This window comes from Argiope bruennichi, chromosome 8, assembly GCF_947563725.1.
Source record: "Argiope bruennichi chromosome 8, qqArgBrue1.1, whole genome shotgun sequence".
In the NCBI taxonomy this organism is placed as follows: domain Eukaryota; kingdom Metazoa; phylum Arthropoda; class Arachnida; order Araneae; family Araneidae; genus Argiope; species Argiope bruennichi.
Window position 1 is genome coordinate 53,020,675 of NC_079158.1, and position 21,469 is coordinate 53,042,143.

The following is a 21,469-nucleotide window of genomic DNA, read 5'->3' on the forward strand; positions in this document are numbered from 1 at the left end:
CATTTTGTTTAGAATAACAAGAAAATGATATTTTCCTTAAAAATGGTAGGCATACTTTAAAGAATCTATTTTGCATACAGATTTAAGAATTGAAATGAATTGATTTACTCGAATAATAAAATTTTCTACCAATGGTAGGAAGTAATGCTGACCTAGATCATGAAAATAAATTTTTTTATCCAGAAATTGCCATATTAAGTTATTTGGTATAGCATTGGCATTTTATTTGAATTTCCTTATTCAGAATTTATGAATATATTTGATTTAAATGTACATTCAAATAAAATTTTATATATAAATATTAATTGATTAGGCAAATTTTGTTAGGTTCATCTACTTCTGCTCGAGATCTGCATATGATGAATTATATCCGCATTTGTACTTTAAATACGATTTGATGATTATATATTTAAAATTATGCATAAAAAATATAATGCTTATATAATATGCATTTTAAATAATTTATTTCCATTAGGGCTATTTATTACACTCATTTCAAGCTGACTTGATTAACCATTCAAAATTTAATTGCCATTATTAACATCATATTTCAGTTTTTAAAAAAAGCTCATGAATTAAATCACACATACACATATAGGAAATTTTTTTGACAGAATTACAACTGAATATTCATGCCAATTAAAAACAATTAATAATTGTAATTATTTCACTTAAATTTATAAAGAAATATTTCTTGTTTGATGGTGATAATTAGTTTAAGATTTTAAAACTATTTGGGCTGTTTTTAAAAGATGAAGTTCAACCGTAATGACGATGTGAAGATGTAGAAGTATTTTCATTCATATTTTTTTATTTAAGCTTTTAATAATTTCATAATTTTTGATAATTTTACAAAATTTCCTAATTATGAATATACTGTATCCTCTTCAATCAATTAGTCAGAAGTCAAGTTTTGTAGAGTCTTAATTAGTTAAGTTTAAACGATACTTTATTTCCTTTCCAATTTAAGTAGCAAAAATCATTACTATTAGTGGCAATTTAAATGTATAGTACGTAGAAAGATTAAATTATCCTATCACCCGTGTTTTTATTCATCTTATCGATAGGGAAAGAGTTCCTAAGCATTAATATCTTCATTTTACATATAAAGCGCAATACAATACAATATTTATTATTGAAATTGATACTAAATTATGCCGGAAATTCATCAGTCTACATATTTAAAATAATAAAGCCCCCCCCCAAAAAAAAGGAATTCCCAACCACAGCGGATTCTGTTCTGCCAGTTTCTATTTCAAATGAAGATCCCTACATAAATCATGAACCAGAGCCAGTCCCCTCCTCCCTAGCCACTATTTTCTCCAAAATTTCAAAAACTTTACTTCTCTCTATGAGATAAAGAGACCCTCCCGCCTCAGTCTCAAACACCAGGCTTCAACTTTGTGACAAATTTCAGCAACACTTCTTTATTGTATATTTACTATTGGGATAAACCACGAAAAGATTCGTCAACTCCACTTTCTACACTAATTTTCATTTCATATGAAACTCAAGAAAATGCCTAAAATGTGCCAGTGGTATCTTCATCTACGTTTCTCACTTTCGTTTTTGAAAGATATCGCAAAATAAAATTTTGAAACAGTTCACAGCATTAGGAATTGGATAAATTTCGCCAGTTTAATTTCCCATAAAATTGAAGCTAAACTAGAAACAGTTCCCCCCATCCTCTCAAATGAGCCTCTTTCGCCAATTAATTTTACTATTTTACAAGTATAGCTAATTGATCAGAATACTACATATTTCATGTACAAAAATTATTTAAAAAATATTTTCTTTTCTTTTGATAACATATAATTTATCAAAGTTGATAGATATTGCTAATTTATTATTATTATAATGGATAAACAACTGGTTGCCGAAGGCAGCTGGGAAATAATAATTTAATATTTAATGCAATTTTCTTTGATATTAGATGTGTCTGAAAATCTTTTTTAAATCCTTTTGAATTCATTCAGGAATAAGAAAAGATGAAGTTTAATTTTTTTTACTTTATGGAAATATTTTTTTTAAATATCAGGAACAAAAAAAGTATAAAGGAATTTTCATACACTGGTTTATGACTTTTTGAGTACTAGCTAATTTCAATAGAAATGATTGGATGCTTCATAATTTGAGGCATAATTTGCTTACAAGCATCATTTTTTAGAACTTCCTTTACGAGAGATCTGAACTTCGAATGAATTTTTTATGCAAATATGCACATTTCCTTTTATTATTTAAGACGCTATATGGAATCAGTTTATGATTTGATAATAACAGCATTAGAGTAACAGGAAGCTTTGTACCCAAACAAAGGAAGAAACTAAGCCTTCTTGGAGAACAAGTTTTATTTAAAGTTTCTCTCATTGTTCATAATAGGTCTATTTTGTACAATTGTAGTATAGAAACCTATTACTTTTGGCTTGGAAGAATAAGATTAAAGTTTCTTTTTCACTATACTAAATAAAAGATTTTTACGAGGCTATTTACCGAATTCAGACGAAAATGAGCATTATATTAGCGCAGATATACTTTCGGCTTCTCTTATTATTATTTAAGACAGGAAATAAAGTCGCTGTGTGTGTGAGAGAGAAATGCAATTTCAAAAAATATGTTAATTTTGGAAAAAGTATTCAATTTTCAAATTTATATTCATCTCTCAAGATTTTTTAAAAGAATGTTTCTTTGTCCATTTATGATGTAACATAACATGTTTTCAAGTTTAAAATTTTTTAATGAAACAGAACTATTTTATATGTAATGTATTAAAAGATTTTATATATGTTTTAGTATTCTTATTAATTAAAGAACTATGAATAAATGATGGTGCAGAGAATGATATTGTACAATTATAACATACTCGTATGCATTTAGTGAATCGCTACTTACATGACATTTCACGAATCTGATCATGCGTTAGTTGATCACGGACAAATGAGAGAGATCTTGCAATTTCTCTATAATAGGGCATCCAAGAATTTTTACCATTTTTGATGGAACCGCGTAAAAATCAAATCTCATATATACCCTTTCATTTTACGAATAATCAGATCATGTCTTGATTTATTTGAATTATTATACTATTTATACTAGAATTATAATTCTATAACTGTAATTAATCTGCGAAGTTGCTGCATATTTGTTTAAAAATACAATTCTTTTTAGTGTAAAACTATTTGAATTCATTCGCTTATGTTTCTTAATAACGATTCGAAGTACACCCATATTAGATTAATACGTAAAAGTTTTATTAAACAAACATTAAATTATTTCTAAGGATTATCTTTTATTTTTGTATTGAAAGAAGTAATTATTCCTCCTAATTTTATTTCTTCGATTTTCTTTCTAATGTTTTCAAGACCTCTTCCCATTATTTTTATATCTTTTGAAAAATAGATATACTCTATATAAAAATTATAATTTTTAATTATTTATTTATATCATATATATAAAAAAAACTGAAAAAAAAAAGATCTTTCACTCTTTACTTTAAGCCTATTTATTAAGAATTTCTGCATTCTGGCTGCAAACGTTTATTGAATTTTGTATTGCGGGTAAAAATAAAAACTAATTAACAGTACAACTCTATTAAAATTTCTTATAGAATTTAGGTTTATTTGTTCAAATATGAATTTGATATTAGTAATGAAAGAAATTTATCAAATTTGATTTTTATGACTTCAGTTATCTATTATTCAATAAGTAAAGCAAGAATTGGACCAATCTAAACAATCTCATTAACATCATTCTCAAATTTTTATAATACTAGCATAAAATGAAAATCCTAGATATCCTTAAATCCTTAATAAAAACTCAAAATTATATTTCCAGTCATTATATAATACAATATAAATGTTTGTGCTTCAAACAAGGGATGGACAGGAAATGAAAATATGAATATAAAAATACTTAAAAATCATTCCATGTCATATATCTGTTTTACAGATCGGTTGCCAACTAAATTGAGGAATAAAATGTAATGACACCATTGCTGGATTCATAAATTTTCTTTACGGTTTTTTATTGAATAGCAGCAACTCTTTAAGGAAATTATCTTTAACGAAAACTCATATGACTTATTATAGTCAGCCATAAAAAAAAAGATATGCTGGTTCCTTGAGGGTTTTATTTATAGAAATAATTTTTTGAATAGTTTATATTACACTTAAACAAAACTATTACAGGTAGCTGTTTGAAATTAAAATTTTTATTATGTTATATGAGTAAATATAACTCATAACATAATAAAAATCAAGGATTCGTAGAGCAAAAATCAATAGTTTTTTTATAAATTTAATTATAAATGTTGAATTTTTTCTTTAAAATTTGAGAATTATTTTCAAATTATCAATATTTACATAAGTGCAAGTTCACTTTTTTGTCAATTTTCTACATCATTAATTGCTTTTAAATCAACATTTGATCAAGCTACAAACTGAAAGATCAGTTTTATGAGCTTTAGTTGATATTAAACCAGAAATTTAACTAACAGATATTAAAAATTATCCATTTCATGAACATTTCATTTAATCAAATAATGTACATTAAAAATATTTATTCAATATTAAATTATTTATTTTATCGCATCAAAATAAATGAGTTGTTACGTAAGACTTATTCCAGGAAGGCTTATTTTAGTTACTGGTTATTAAACTGTTACCCACTATGGCACAAATTTTCCCCAACATTTACAGTAGCTTTTTTTCTGTCTTAGACTATGAGAATTTTTATTATAATTAAAATGAGTTAAAATTAATTAACTTTTAAACAGAAAGTGAATCGTTTTTTTTTTTTTTTTTTTTTTTTTGCATATAAAATCTCGGAAAATATTTAATCGATATTTATATGCAACACTTGCAAATTAGTGCAAATGCTTTTGAAATGAAGCGCAATCATTATTAATATGTACCATTGTAACAACTTAACCAATATAACATGAGTAAATAATTATACATGATGCCTACACTTCCCGAGGGAAGAAAGGTAAATGAAAGAAAACACGATGGCAAAATATCAGAACAGCACAGCAAATAATATCGAAATATTATTTGTTTTATTTTACATTTTACTAATTCATCTTATAACTGTAAACAAGCAATTCTTATATTATATATATATATATTTAGTTCGTGAATCTCGGAAAGGTATCTAACGATTTGAATCAAATTTTATATTTAAATATGTCTTGTTTTTAAGTTTATGTAGGTGTTTTTCCTGAAAAAACACTATTTTGCACAAAAAAATTATAAATAACCATTAGAGCCCTCTTCTATCTTCTCTCATGCAAATAATGACATACAGAGCCCTTTCAGACCCCCTTTTACCATGGTAAAACTGAGTGTAAATTCAATAATATAAGCACTGACAGATAAATTGTAAAATGAATACTGTTATATATAGCAGATTGTTTCGAATAGCGTGTCAAACTAAGTGAATTCATGATCTTTTTTATTTAAATTACCATTTTATATATGTATGTGAAATTGAATAATATTCATATGTAATCAGTATGCAATTCGTATCTAAATATTTTCTCAAAAAATAAGAAAAAAATAAAAATAAAGACAATTTTACAAAAACTGCCTAGCGAAACTCATCTTCCAGAAATTACATATAACACTCGAAAGTAACATCTACTTTTATGAATACTGAATAGGAATTTCACAAGATTTTAAAGCAATAAAGCAATTAAAGAAATAGTAATAAAAAATTTAATGTTAAAGAAAACCGAAAAAATTATTGCATAAAAATTATAGTTGAAAATAAACTTAGGAGAAAAGCAGATGTTTTACAGAAATATTAAATGAGCAATTAACAGTTTTTTAATGAAACGTTTACACATGGAACAATTATTGATTAAAAATATTAAGAAAATAGTTATTGGGCTAACTCTGCTATTTCTAAAAAAATATATTATTCTGTAAAAGGAAAGATTAAAAACGATATAAAATGATTTTCTTTTTCAATGACGCATGAAATCCGGCTTGGTATTGGAATACATAACAATGTATTCGAAATAGTTTACAAATAAATAATTTAATTTTTATCGTTTTTTAAAAGGAAATTCAGATATAATATTTTCTACAAAATGAAAATTTCTCTTGGGAATTCAGTTAAGCATTTACTACAGCAAATTATTTATTGTAGCATAACAATAATAACAAATCTTAGCAAATAGAATTCAGAACTTCCTGAAACTGATGAAATTATTCGTGCTATGAATATCCAATTCTTAAAAAGTAATTAGACAAGTGAATGAAAGTTTATTGTGGTGCAACCCATTTGATACATTCCGTTTCCTTCTGTGTCGTAGGAAAAATATGTAAAACAATACATTTTTAATGTTAATAAATTATTTAATTAATTATTTACAAATTACTGCTCCCGATATTATTATTGGATCGTAAATCATAATAGAAAATATAAAACAGCTTCATAACATTCTATATAATTTTTAAATTTCATTTAAATTGCGATTTTCCTGCTTTCCTTGGAAAGCGAGAATTACAAGAAAACTCAAATAAACTGAAATTGGCCAATCAGTCGCGTCTCGATCAGATAAACAAATACAATAAAACAGAAATTCATTATAATTCATAGGGCGCGGTTACGACATTCATGTTTATCCGCAAAGAAATGCAATTATTGAGCTGACAAAATGAGTCCGTTTTTTGTGAGAAACTTTGTATCAAATTTCAAATTAAGGAGATTGCTGTTGTTAAGATATAATTTCGTATATACGTATCCTGGTAGACATTTGAAACTATGTAATTGGCAGTAAAATTTTGTATGAAGGTTTCAAAGTGCATTAGCATTCTATGCATGAAATTTGCCTTTCTGTGCTGAGAGAATATGCAGGTTCTTTTAAGCACAGCAAAGGAAGTATTAGTTTTCTTACATATTAATATTTTCATCAATATAATGCTGTTATATATTTAGAATTTTTATAAATGCAATCAATTTTATTCAATAAATTATTTTCAATTATTTGAATTATTTTCATTTTTTAAATTATTAGGGTGTCCCAAAAGTTTTTTTCTCATCGCGCAATGAATGGCCTTATCTGTCTCTGCTTGTGCAAACATGCAGGTTTATCCATTTGAGATAAGCCTGCATGTGTACGCACTTGGGGTAAGGACAATAGGCCTTCAACTGTCGCAAAGCCAGGACTATACCCTAAGAAAGTTATTTTGTCCATTTGGTAGAATTGGATAGGCGTAATTTTCTATTAGCTCCTTCCTCAAGGTGAAACAATAAATTCTACGAAATACTGTCATCAACTCGATCAATTAAAAGCTGCCATAGAAAAAAAACAACAACAACAACAACAAAAAAAAAAAAAAAAAAAAAACCCCGGCCAGAATTAATGAACCGACGAGGCGCTGTTTTTCATCATGACAACGCGAAACCACAAATTGCATTAGTCGTAAGAGAGCTCTTACAGTTTGATTGGGATGTTTTACCGCATCCTGCATACTCTCCAGATCTCGCTCCATCTGATTATTACTTCTTTCTGTTCTTAAGAAATTCTCTTCGCGATAAGCACTTTAAATCCATCAGCGAAATAAAAGCGCACCTCGAGGATTATTTCTTGTCCAAAACACAACAATTTTGGAAAGAAGGCATATTGAGGCTTCCTGAGAGATGGAAGAAGGTAATAGAGCAAAAGTGTTCTTATAATACAAAATAAATAATATCTTAAACAGTAAATGTTGTGTATTCATTTCATATTAGAAATAGCAAAGAAACTAATGGGACACCCTAATAATAGCACTTTTCTAAGTTAGCGCTTTTCAATTTTTAAGCCTTTTGAAATCAAATTCGTTATTAATTTCCCAATTTATTGGTAAGGAGTGCAACTTTAAATTATTAGTATATTAAAAAGCTCTATGAATTTCGAGAAAGGAGTGTGCCATAATGAGGTACAAACAAAAACTTCTTAATGACAAATTTTGGTTCAAAATGTGATGTGATAAAATATTTATTTAGCTATAAAATATAATAATACAAGCTTACTTTAAAATAAGATTTCATAATATTTTTATTATAATATTTACTTATTATTTCAAACTGAATTAATAAAATGCAGAATATTTAAAAATAATAATAAGAAGAAAACATTTTTTCTTTCTTTAAGAACATGCATAACGGTGGTTACAGAATGTTCGCCACAATAACACTTTTTGATTAACTATATATTGATATATATTTCCTGAATTTATATCCCATTAGATTTAAGAAAAGACAATTCTTGTTAATAATTGCTTTTAATAATTCTTATTCTAACTGATAAAAATTAAAACAATTATTTTTATTTTAACAGTCCCTTTCAGTCTTTGTTTCTTTTTATGAAAATTTGCAAGGAAATGCTCAAATCTTTTTTTTTTTTTTTTTCTAAAAAAATATTTTCAATTGTTTGATTTGATTCGATTTTGAATTCTAATTAAATGTAAGTTTTGAATTTAATTTAAATCCGTAAAATGTTTTCATCAAAGTTTTCAAGCATTATGGATTACTTGTATGAAAAGAGAATTTTGAATTTTAAAATAAATAGGAATGAATGTATCAAAGAGACTTCACTGAAATAAATTACCTTTATGTTATTTACGTATATGTATTTATGTGCTTTAGAATTTTATATTTAATACAGAATTTTATATTTAATATTAATGAAGTATATCTTTCTCATAATGCCACAGTTTCAATTTCTAGTTTTTTTCGATTTTTTTTGTGCTTTTTCGTATTTTAATCCATTCGTTTTTTTATATTTTTAGCCCTTTTGATAAAAAGGATATGTTTTAAGATTGCTAATCTAATTTTAGTAGAAGTATAGAAGTATCTAAAATGAAAATATTGTAAATAATATTTAACAGCAGCATGGAATATAAAAGAAAAATGAATGGAAAGAAAAGTGGAAAGCAAAAGTTCTAAACTTCAAATTATTCATTTATTAGCAAATAGTTTACTGGATAAGTTTTCGCAAGAATATTTTTTTTTCTATTGGCAGCATATTTGACAAATTTATTTACATTAATTTTAAATATAAAATGTTATATATCTCTCTTTCTAACGAAAGTTACAAAATTGATATCTTATGGACTGCTTTGATAATTATACATGTATCTTATATGAATAATGAGAGATTGTAGAAAACTAATTGAAAGTATCAACTTTACAGATGGTTCTAGGATCAAATTGTGATTGTATCGAAAATCCGTCTTGAATGTGTGCATGACGAAAATTAAATTTGAAGACGAAGGTCAGACGCCCTTCAATTAATGTGAGATATAAGCTAGGTGAATGGATTGTTATATCAAGAGTTCCTGTTGTTTGAACACAATTTAAAATTACGAAGTTTCATCTCAAATTTTTTCTTATTTATTTTCTAAATCGGACATTAATTTACTATAAAAACTAAACTTTAGTGTCTTAGTAATGATTAAGTAACTGTAAGATATTGCCTTTAGAGCTAGATGGTTCTTAGGATCGAATATCGGTTGAATCGAAAATTTGCATAGCATGGGGACTTGGAGCTCGTTAAATCTGTTATTAAGGATCAGGTACCCTCCAAGTGGTATGATGTGGAAGCTATCAGACATAAGTGAAGGCTGATAAGTTAATCCTCATCATCTGATCAAAATCTGACATTGCGAAGTCCATCCCAAATGAGCGCTTGTGTAGCTAATTGAATGTATTGAAATTGACTAGTATTGAAACATTAAAATCCAACTAAATAATTTGTTGATCACTTGTATTTACAGATTTTTTTTTTCATATGTGAGATATGCAATGGATTTAAAATTTGATACAGCGCATTTGATAAAAATGATTCTATTTCATAGTCATAGTTGTTAAAATTTCGATCTTCAGAAATCTTCAGTACATAAAATTTTGATTTAATTCCTAATGCGAATAAATGGTAAAAAGATATGCCAATTAAATATTCCTTTCGCAGTCTCTTTTTGTTTTTAGACATAAAATCATTTTTAGTAGCGCATTATTAAACAAAAAAAAAAGTGATGCTTAATGCGATAGGCATGAATGGCATAAAAATGATACACACGTGGTAAGAACTGTGTTATGTCATCCAATATCAACTTTTCTCATAAAAAAGACACTTTTTATTTCATTTCAGATCCAAGATAAGACTTTCTAACACACTTTTCTTAACAAGTGTCACATGTTTTCTCCGAAATATATTGTTTTGGGGACAAATGCTAATCCAACAGAGAAAGTTTCGCAACAAAGGATTCCTCCAGAAAGTGTGCCACTTGGCTTACGCAAAGATAAAGCATATTCAAACAGAATTTTTCAATGAAAATCCAAAATTGATCAACTAAACCCACCATAGAATCTCCCACTGCGCTCAATTTAATAAGAAGCAGAGAGAAGTCACAGAGTCCGAATACTGAAGTTATTGTTTTTCCTTCCGATTGTAATGGCGATAAAAAGGGAGGGACAGTTCTTTTTTTTCCTGGATGCTAGACGATTCTAGTTAATGATGCTCAGAAGCAAATTGCTTTTTCGAAAAATATTGTCTTTTCTTCTCTCAAACGGAAGCTGTGAAGTCAAAACATGTAATTCAGAAAGGAAGTTGTTGGGGGAAATGACTGTTTTACATTTCAATTACTGAAATGGATATCAGGAAAATATGCTATGTAAGTAACCGATACAAAAATCACTGCTGGACATACATAAATGAATGACCCCTAGGTTAATATAATTATTGATTGAAAACACAGTTTATCGTAAGGAAGATAAAAAAAAGATTGACGCTCAAAAATTTGGGGAAGCAAATCCGTTTCATGTGACAATGAAGAGTTTTTTTCCGCTTCTGAAAGACATGGTTTGTTATCTTTAATTCGACAAGAATAAATTAATTTAAATTAGTTTAAAACTATTTGGATACTCAATTAATTTTAGAATTTGGATTTTAGCTCATTTTTAGCATTGTTCTAAAGTATTAAGTCCCAAATTAAAAGTTACTACTAAACAACAAATTTGTATTTAGAGCTACTTCAAAAATTAGATCCAATAATATGTAAGGCTCTTTTCAATGCAAATGTTTTTCAAAGGCTTAAAGCAAATAGAAGTTATAAAACTTTTATTTGTTCGCTAAAAGATTATGTTGTCATGGACTTAAAAGCTGTAATTTTATAGTCACTTAGAAAAAATCAAATCAATGAAGGGTTGTAGAAAATAATGCAATTATTATTTATTTGTAAGTTTTAAGTCTCTCTTGTACTTTTTACTTCGTGTCTTCGGTTTGAGAGTATCAGATGTCAAATAGGGTCTTAATCCTTCATTTCTGAGTAGGCTGACTGATGAAATATTTAATTTGTTATGAATCACCACTTCTTTAAATTTCTCTTCGAAAACCTGCCTTTAAACCTGATAATATTTTTAGATTGATATTTTATATGAAAATGCAATGCTCCTCAGTGCAGAAGTCGTTCATTAGGAAAAAAGGACAAAAGCAAAAGAAATATTGTGTCAGATTACTAAAATTTTTTTGATGTAAAATAAATACACGGATAGAGATTCTTTTTTTAGGTATATAAGGCATTAAAATACTGATCGTACAATACAACGTCTAATACACTCAATAGGAAAAGAGACCAATGAAGTAAGTGTGAAACCTTATAATGGTACGATGTTTTAAATTTAATGTTAAAAGGGTTTTTTTTAAACTGTTTTCAGCAAAAAAAGTCGATTATACAAAATTAGTATAAATCAGTAAACAACTAAAGAAAAAAAAATCTTGAATTTATTATGATCATATTGAGAAGTATTTTCAATCGATTTGGCAAGTATTTTGGGAAAATCCTGATTTTCTGGCGAATTGTTTTTAATTTACGCACATGAAAGAAAAGAAACAACCTTTTATATCCCAATGAAATAAATGTCATAGAAATGGTATACAGTCGCATAAAATATTGATATTCCAAGCTTTGAATTTGTTCGCAAAATACTAGATCTTTTTTTTCCCAATCAAAATATAAATATCAGTATTTGACAATGAAGAACAAATACAAAAAAGGCCTAATAACAAATGGAGAAAAAGAAGACATCTTAAAAATCTAGATTTCGAATTTTTTCCTCTAGTAATGATGTACAGATTGAAACCATATGAAATATTTTTAAAATTTGAAAGCATTTTTATTTGGAAGCATTTACCTATATCTAATGCCGTAGAAATTAGGTGGTAGCGATTAGAATGGGCACTTTGTACCTAGACTAACAACTAGAATTAACTCATAAACTGAAAACATATCTTGATATTAATTCAATTCCAGAAATCATTAAAAGTCAATAGAGTTAAAATTGGTACAAATATTTTGGCTCTAAACTCTGTTTGTTTAAATACCCCACAATGCCTTTTTTCAATCTCTATTTCAATAAAATGATATGCAATTTTAAATTAAAAAAAACTCGATAAATGGAGCAATGGCAAATACCTAGAATTGTAGGAATGATTTTTAATAAGTAAGACAGAATTAAAAGCTTTTATGTGAGTTATTCAGAATTTTAACTCATTCAAATGATTTTTGTGGTCATTTTAAGTTAGATATAAAACCAAATGAGCGAAAAAAACAGGAAAAATATTTTTTTTATTACTTCCGAAGGAAATCGCAGAAAGAATTTGCTGTAAACCGAAGTGAAATAAAAAAAAAATGGAAGTAATTTTTGTAAACGGATTACAGATGAAGTATGATTTATCTTTTAGCACATCCTCTGCTGATATTTAATATTCTAAACGTCAAAATGCATGCGGAAACGGCAGTTAAAAAGGGCAAGAGGTGACTCGATTTGATTTCGTGGTTCATATTTCAGATTTAAGGTAAAATTATCAGTAAAAATGCTATAAAATGTTGACTGTCAGTGTTTGGATGTTGGTTGTCAGGTTTTGATGTAGCTGAAAAGTGTTTCAACCTGTGATTATTACGTATGACTGGGAAACACATTTCAGAAGAGTCTTCTTATGCTTTCTTTATGATTTGAATATAGCGATATAAGTAAAAAGTTTGACTCAAATTTAATAGTAGTGTTTATAAAAAAAGGTAAATCGAAATTAACTTTTTTGATACCGAAAATTTTTATCATTTAATTTGGAAACGTTGTTTCATATATAAAAGAAAAAGAAATTATCCAAATATTTAAGGAAATATGCAAAGAATTGAAATTTTTAGGAGACTACACATATATTTTAAAAGAATGATTTTGAGTGAATAAATTATAATTAATAACTTGTACATCATAATACTTTTATCATGTTATTTAAGTTTATTATCAAATAAATCTTTGAAAAGAAATTAGCCCGTAAGAATTTTGTGAATTTAGGTAAAATTTCTGTTTGTCTTGGGGATAATGAATATTCCTCGGGACATCTACAAATAAAGCTGCGCGTAAGATTTTTCAAATAGCATCTTGTTTCTTAGAATTTGTGATTTTGCATGTACCATAAACAGGTGATGAAATGATGAAAGTAAGTTAACAAAAGATTTCAAGGAGTAGCAACAAACTCATTAAGAAAATAGATGAGAATTGATGTCGAAACATAAAAAAAGAATAATGTTTGATTTTTATGCATTTACCCCCGATTTTTGGGATGCGAATTTGCCATTTGCGCACATAATTCGAACTACATTGTTCATTGCTATTTCCTAAAGTGAATCTTTCTGAACTTCTAATTATAAGATCATTAATAATATAATCAGATTAAATGCATCGGATTGGTGGAACCAACAATAGACTAATGTTAAGAAATTAAGAAACAAGAAGGAGGTGTATGTTATTGTAGAAGCAATAAATTATGTAATTTAATTTTTTTTCTATAATTTTGGTAATTTCTATAGTAAATAAATAATTTTATTAGCTTCTATAATAAGCTAATAAAAGCGTAACTGTCCATTTATTTTCTTTAGCAATACCTTTGCTACATTTTTTAAAAACTATACAAATTGAAAATTCTTTTAAACGTGTATTAAAAAATACAATTTTAAACTACGGAAAGAAAAATCACAAAATTAAATATTTGATGAAACACTGAAAACGGCTTGAATTTCTGGGCAAAAATGTTGAAAACTAAGTATAAATATTTTTTTAAAAAATTACTAAAATTGAAAAACATTTGCACGACTACTAAATAGATAATAGTGTAATTTTTTTTTAATATTTAAGATGAAGCATTGAATTGATTGAATTCATTTTATCATGACACATTGAATTTGTGCCATGATATTCACAGGAGGTAAAGCGAAAAATCCAAACTTCTCTAAAATTTTAATTAAAATTCTTATCAAAATTTTTTAAAAATCATTCCGAGGTATAAATTTTTACCTTCCGAAATATGTTTGCATATAAATACATTCGCACGCGCGCATTTATGAATATTTTTATTATTGATAAAGATTACTAATAATCACATTACTTATTTTAATTTTATTAAAATAAAAAATTAATATTTTGTAATTAAACGCACTTATCTGCCTTCGTATCTTAATTGAAAAATTTATTTTGTATGAATATGTTATATTCATTTCATTTGTCAATTCATTTAAATAACTTACTAAAAATGAGATTTTTTTTTGCACTTACTTTGCGAGGAATAAATCAAAATACAGGTGATTTTCGCCATTCATTCGATAAAAAGTTTACTAAAACAATTTGCGAATCAAAATTTGCAATCAAATATCAAAAAGAAATACTGCAAAAATTTTACAGGCACTAAGAAAAGAACATTCCTTTTTGATGACTTGTTCTTTGACAGAAAATACAATATCTTCACATTGTGTTAAATTTTCATAAATAAATAAAAATGTGTTTTTCGGACTTCGGGAAGTCTGAAACAAGCAAATTTGTCAAAATGTCGAGCTCAAATTTTTCACGATTACAATACTTTCTCCATCATTCTACATAAACGAAAAAGTAAAAATAAAAAGTTCCATTACGAAAAATAAAATTTAAAGGAATCTCTCATTCGAAACATAGACCGCAATATACTTTCAGACTTGATTTGTCTATAAATAAATTAGTTTTTAAAATTCACTCTTTATAAAGCACCAAAAATGTTTACCAAAATATATTTGGTATCTATGCAATGCTTATGTGTACAATCGGAACAACTAAAATAATAGAGCATATAACAGTTCAAAATATATGTTGCAACATTTGTAAAAATTGTTTTTAAATAAACTTTGCACCACCGAAAAACTTAATTGAAAACTGAATAAAATTGGATTCTGTGTAGTAATATGTTTCAAAGTTAGCAAGGAAAAAGCAAAGGAGGGGTTTATGCGGAAGGAGTAAACTGAGTTATTCGGACTTATTAATCATAAATTCAATTTTTATTGCTCCGCTGAAAGGGAGGGGTGATCACACATTGCGGATATATGAGTATTTCTAATATCCGATCAGATGGAAAGATATTATGGCACATTGTACAATGACAATGTTGTGTATATGAATTTCTGCTCAATACTGATCGTTTTTTACCTTTTGTCACTTTAGGGCCCTAATTTAAGTTATAGAGTTATATGATAATGTAATTAAGAAAGCGGGGAAAGCTTCCTGAAAATAAATTAATACCAAGAGATGCCGGCATGAAAAAAATGTGAAATTGATGTAAAACTCTCAAACTTCTAGATTCAATGTTACTTCTGTAAATGAACAAAAAAGAAATTTCTACGAAATACCACTTTATTCAATAAATAACCATCTTTTTCCAGGATTGCAATAGACAGATAAGTAAAAAATGTAATTTCAGAGCGATTTTCAGAGCGATGTCATGTAGAGATGTCGACTAATTCACTTCACTGGCTAAGACATTGACTTCTTTCAATGTAACCATCGTTCTCATGGATCACACATTGCTTCTTGCGCAAAATATTCTTTATCATCATATATAAAACGTTTCTAAAATGGATTCAAAAAGTCTTGACAATTGTAGATTTCTTATATCTCTCTTTAAAAAGGCGCCATTCATTTTTCTCACATATTTGCCCTTCCCCACTAATAGAGAATCTCTACGATTCTAAATATAGGTGCATACAGTGATGTTAAAGTCCTATATATGTTGCTATCCGTGGTTGTCAAGTTCAAAGCCTAGTAAAATTGGGACTTCGAATAACCCCACAGATAACATTCACTTGTTATATTTGGGGGAAAATTCTACAGGTAATGCGAAATGAGGTTACGTAGACGTACATTGAATTCAGTTAACAATTAGAATGTCTTTCGCAATTTTCTCCCTGTGATTATAGTTCTATATAATTTTACCCTTATTTGTAAATTATAAATTTCTATATAATCGTAAAATTTCATTTTGAAACGTTAACTGCATTTCGTATAACCCGGTTCACGTCTTTCCGTATCGGCGACTTGTGAAACTAATAAATGTTTTTACAAAAGTTTTTATTCATATTTTTATATGTCCGAACATTAGATTTCGCGATATTCTGATGGTGGTTAAATTATAAATGATTCTAAGAAGTGTCAGAAGAGAAGAATATCCTGCATTTGAATATTTCTGTTTCACTTTTCTCCTTCATATGGAATTTCCGATAGTATTAGAGTGCCAAACGGACTTAAGGAATAAAAAAAAAATCGGAAATGAACCAAGCATAAAAAATAAAATTGTATCTTAAATAGAATTTTGAGATAAATCTTTATCAAATATTTTCTATCTCTTGCATATTTTTTAGTTGGAATTAGTTCTTTTTTTCCGATTATTATACCAAACTCAATTATTTAATATTTCTGCCTAAAAGAATGCTAAAAGAAGGATAAACTATGTTTTTCTCGACGTGGGATAATGCCAGAGAATAATTTCTGAAATCGGCGGCAAATTGTTTTTGCAACTATCGTTAAAAATAGCAGATTGGCGGTGAACATAGAATACACTTGATGAAATGTATTCTATTCGGTTGATTGATTTGATTAATCTATTAGATTAACGTCTCGTTTTTTATATTACCTGAGGGTTACATGTTCTTTCCGATAAACTTTTTTTGAATACATTGGTACAAATCCTATTGCTGCCCATTTACTTGCTGTAAGGATATTAGAGATTCAATCTAATTCATTTCGAAATAAATCTTGTTTCATCTCAGAAACAAGTTGAACTGAAAAGTTTACATGCAGGGCAACTTGTCATTGCGCAATTTTCATTTTTTTAAAGCAATTATTTACATTTTGTAGTTTTATCCAATGGAAGATTCATGATTCAGAAGAAAGAATATTGTAATCCTTTTTAAACAAGTCATTACATTTTTTTTCTCCTTCTAGAAATTATTATATTAACTTCGAAAACAATTACATCTTGAAAAAAAATATAGCGTTACAAACCAGTAGAATTCCTGTCTAATGTTCAAACTTTTATGTTTTGCTAACCATCAAGGTTTCTCATTTAGTTATGCAAGTTGTCTCCTCTAATCATTGTTCAATTATGCAATTTTCAACCGTTAGAGATAAGCATATAATTCCGGTTGAAAAATAATTTAAATAACGCACAGTATTGCCTTTTTACATTGTTAAGTTATAAATAGACTTCCCAAAAATTACGAAATCATAATTTTCATACAATTTCCAGTTGTATTAGCCATATTTAATAAAAATAATATTGAAACATTTTCATTTCACATAAAAATCTAAATTCTTTTGGGATCAAATATGATCAAATTAAGTAATTATTTACTATAGCATAATAATATAATGTAAGAAATATCTTATTAACATTTTCTGTTTTCTTATTCAAATAAAAAAGAAGCATATTTCTCCGGATATATTGGTCTACTTGGTTGCAAAATGAAAATAAAACCATTCCCTATTATTTCATTATAACACGATGTCTGAATTCTGTAGTTTTTTTAAGTCTGTTAAGCTTGTTTACCTATAAGCGTTCAGTGATACTGTCATTTCTTCAAGGCTAGAATCCAAACAGTATAACTGTGTAAGTAACTAATTAGTTTTTATTCAGCATAATTCCATATTTTAAATTTTACCTATGATCCAGGAAAACCAATAAAATCCTTTTTAAAAAGTTGCGATGAAATATAATTAAAAATTGTATAAAGCAAATAATAGCCAGCTTTTCTAAAATTTTAATGTCTTTAATAATTAAAAAAATTCAAACGAAAAAATTAAAACAAATATCAGTTCGCAGTTAATTACCACTCATTTCGTTGATATTTTACATTACAATGCAGGATTTTCTTTACAATTTTCTCATAACCTACATGAGCTTTTTAAAGTATTCAAAGTGCAAAGGGAAAATAATAAAAAAGTTATATGCAAAAGTTTTAAACATTCCCTTTCCTCTTTATGTAATGTCCTTTGCATTTACTCATTGTCATTGTATTGAAGAATTAGTTATAGTTTATATTTTAATGTCTGTGGCGGGGCGATATGCGCGAGGATAGAACCTGGGACCTTATGGTTCGCAGTCCACTAACATGACCATGATACAAAAGCAATTGCTCGGGTAGCGTAGCTGTTAACTAGCTTATAAGCTTTCACCACATGTCCTTTGCATTTACTCATTGTCATTGTATTGAAGAATTCATTATAGTTTATGTTTTTAACTTACGGCGTGTAGGGTACTTCAGACAAGGGGATGAGAAAATCATTTATAAGTAAGGAAGTTCTTTCTTCCATGGTAAGTACAAAAATGACTTTTACCATTACCCTTCTTTGTAGAGTAGTGGTAAAGGTCATTTTTGTACCTACCTGGGAAGCAAGAACCTTTGGGCGTCTAGATTGCACAGTATTGCTTTTATCTTAGTATGGGAGCTGTTTTGCATTTAAAGACAGATTATGCCGTCGCGGTGGCTTCATCTTCAGATTACCCCAGGCGCATTAGTATGACTGAGTTCGCTGGATTCTGGTTATACATTTAAATTATAAGCTCATTACAGAATTTTAACAATACATAGTTTGTATGCCTAAAAACATCGACATTCCAAAGGGGAAAAACTAGAAATATAGAAATACTATCTGGATATAGAGCATGATCCCAAAAGATGCTTACAAACTTCAAAAGCCAAACTTGCAGAAGCAAGTTATTTTCTCAATTAAACATGGGGTCTCAAAAGTCACATGGAACTGCAGACACTGAATTAATAAAAAGAAAGAATCTAACAAATAAAATGTGCAACATAGATTTCATAGAATACAAATCTCCAACAGCATTAGATTTCAGATGAGAGAATAAAATATTCCAAGTTAATCATCATGATCAGCAGGATGCAGAATCAAAAGAAAACCTTTGGAATATTTAAAGAAAGAGTTCAAAGTTGTTTCCATTTGAGCCATACACATTTTATATAAAAATATGTAGCTCGGCATTTTATTTTGTTTATTTATTATTATTTTTGGATAAAGAAATTTTTCGGATTTCGCGATTTCAGATCTCATATTTTAGTATGGGAGCCAATATTTTGATACGAATCACATACTGATAACATATGAATATTTCTCAATATAACCTTCATATAAACTGGTCATTTATATAAAAAATCATGAAAGCCCCTAGTTTAACATGTTATTCGAAACAATCTGCTATATTAAAGTATTCATTTTACAGTTTATCTATTATTTCTTACATTTTTGAACTTACATTCAGTTTTTACTATGGCATTGTAATGCTTCAAGATAAGTGTTTAATGTTTTTATATTCATAACACACAAATTACCCAAATTTCTTAATAAAATGCAACTGCAACTAATTAATTCACATAAATTATAAAGTGTCATTTTTCTTACTTGTTTTGAGTACTTGTGTTCTTACTTGTATAATTATGATCTGATCGAATACCATATCATATGTATGAGATGTCTCGGGGGCCAGGGTTTCAAAATTCCAGGAGGAATAGGGTATGCCTAGACGACTATTAGTCATATAGAAATGCAATATCAGAAATGCGTATCAATCATGGTAGAGAACTCTTGAGTATTTCCTTAGAGAATCTTCATTTCAGTATTCCTTAATACGACTCAAAGATCATAATCGATGATGTCACAACTGACCATACGGATCAAAATGTGATCATTAACCAGTAACGTAGCAATGGCATAAGACTTGAAGATAGCTGGTTCACATTTTAAACCCGAAATATGTAGTTCATGTTAAGATCTTAAAAACGTCTTCACAGCCGACACAAAGCATATCATATACTTTAAATGGAACGACAATGAAAATCCCAGATTTTTACCCTAAACAAAAACGAGTGAGAACGGGCAAATGAAAATCAGATGATTTTCTTTTAATTAGAAAAATAAGACGTAAATGACGTCATCGATTGAAATTAATGTATGCAGATATGAGAGAGGAACGATGGTTTTTATTTTACATATGAACTTTGGATATGGGATCGAAATTTTTGTTCTGCCAACTCATTGCTATGTAATCAGTTATGACCATGCTTTGTTCAAGTGGGCAGCTACGAAGTCATTGGTTGTGACGCTTTATTTTTTATATGGAATGTTGAAATATGAATCTCTCAGAAAACTATCGAAAGTTCCACGCACGTACAATGCCGTCTACTATATCTGGGAAGCATTTCAGATCCTGTATTGGTATGTGATTAGATGTTGCCTACCCCTCCTAAAAATTGTAACCTGGACTCTAAGACATCCCTTTTATGCAAAATAAATAAGCTCTAACCTTTTAAAAACGTCTTTTCCCCAATTTTTAGAGCGTCCAACAAAAAATTTGTTTTCCCAAGACACACTTGTTAGAAGTTTTTTAAATTATTCTCTGATGACAGTGTAAGCCTATTTCACTACAATAAGACATTACTAATTAGACATTCTGCTTATTTACATAACTCTAATTTTCTTCCTTCGGACATAGCTCTATAAATATATAGCTATATATAACGCATATTTTTTCTAAAGCAAATCAGATTAAAAGTCATCCGTACGTCTCAGGAATTTATTTATGAGCTCAGTATTCTCTGGTTTATAAATAACGAGAACTTTTATTTTTTCCCCAGTTTTCTGTTACTATTATTCTAATTTATTTCTTTTTCAGCTTTTATGAAAATTAGAAAAATAATTTGTTTAAATTTCGGTAACAATTTTATAAACAAAGCTATGTAAGAATAATACTTTTCTTAAAATCATTTAACTACTAGAGGTAATCTAGAATCGATTATCTCAATATCTGCACTGTTAAAAACAATATATAAAAATTCTTTACATTTAAAAAGTCTAAAAATTAAAACTACAAAACGTTTTCGAAATAATATTTACATAAAAAACATAACTGCCGATTAAAACTGCTTGCATTTCAACAGCAAAATTTTAAGATAAATCAAAGTAAATGAATCATGTCGAGCAAAAATAACATCAACCAGATTCTTTTATAAAATTATTAAAGTTATTTTTCCATTCGCAACTGTCGTTTCAGAATTTGTTTGAATAAAATTCAGCAATGTTCACAATTTTTAGAACATCCAATTTTCGAAAT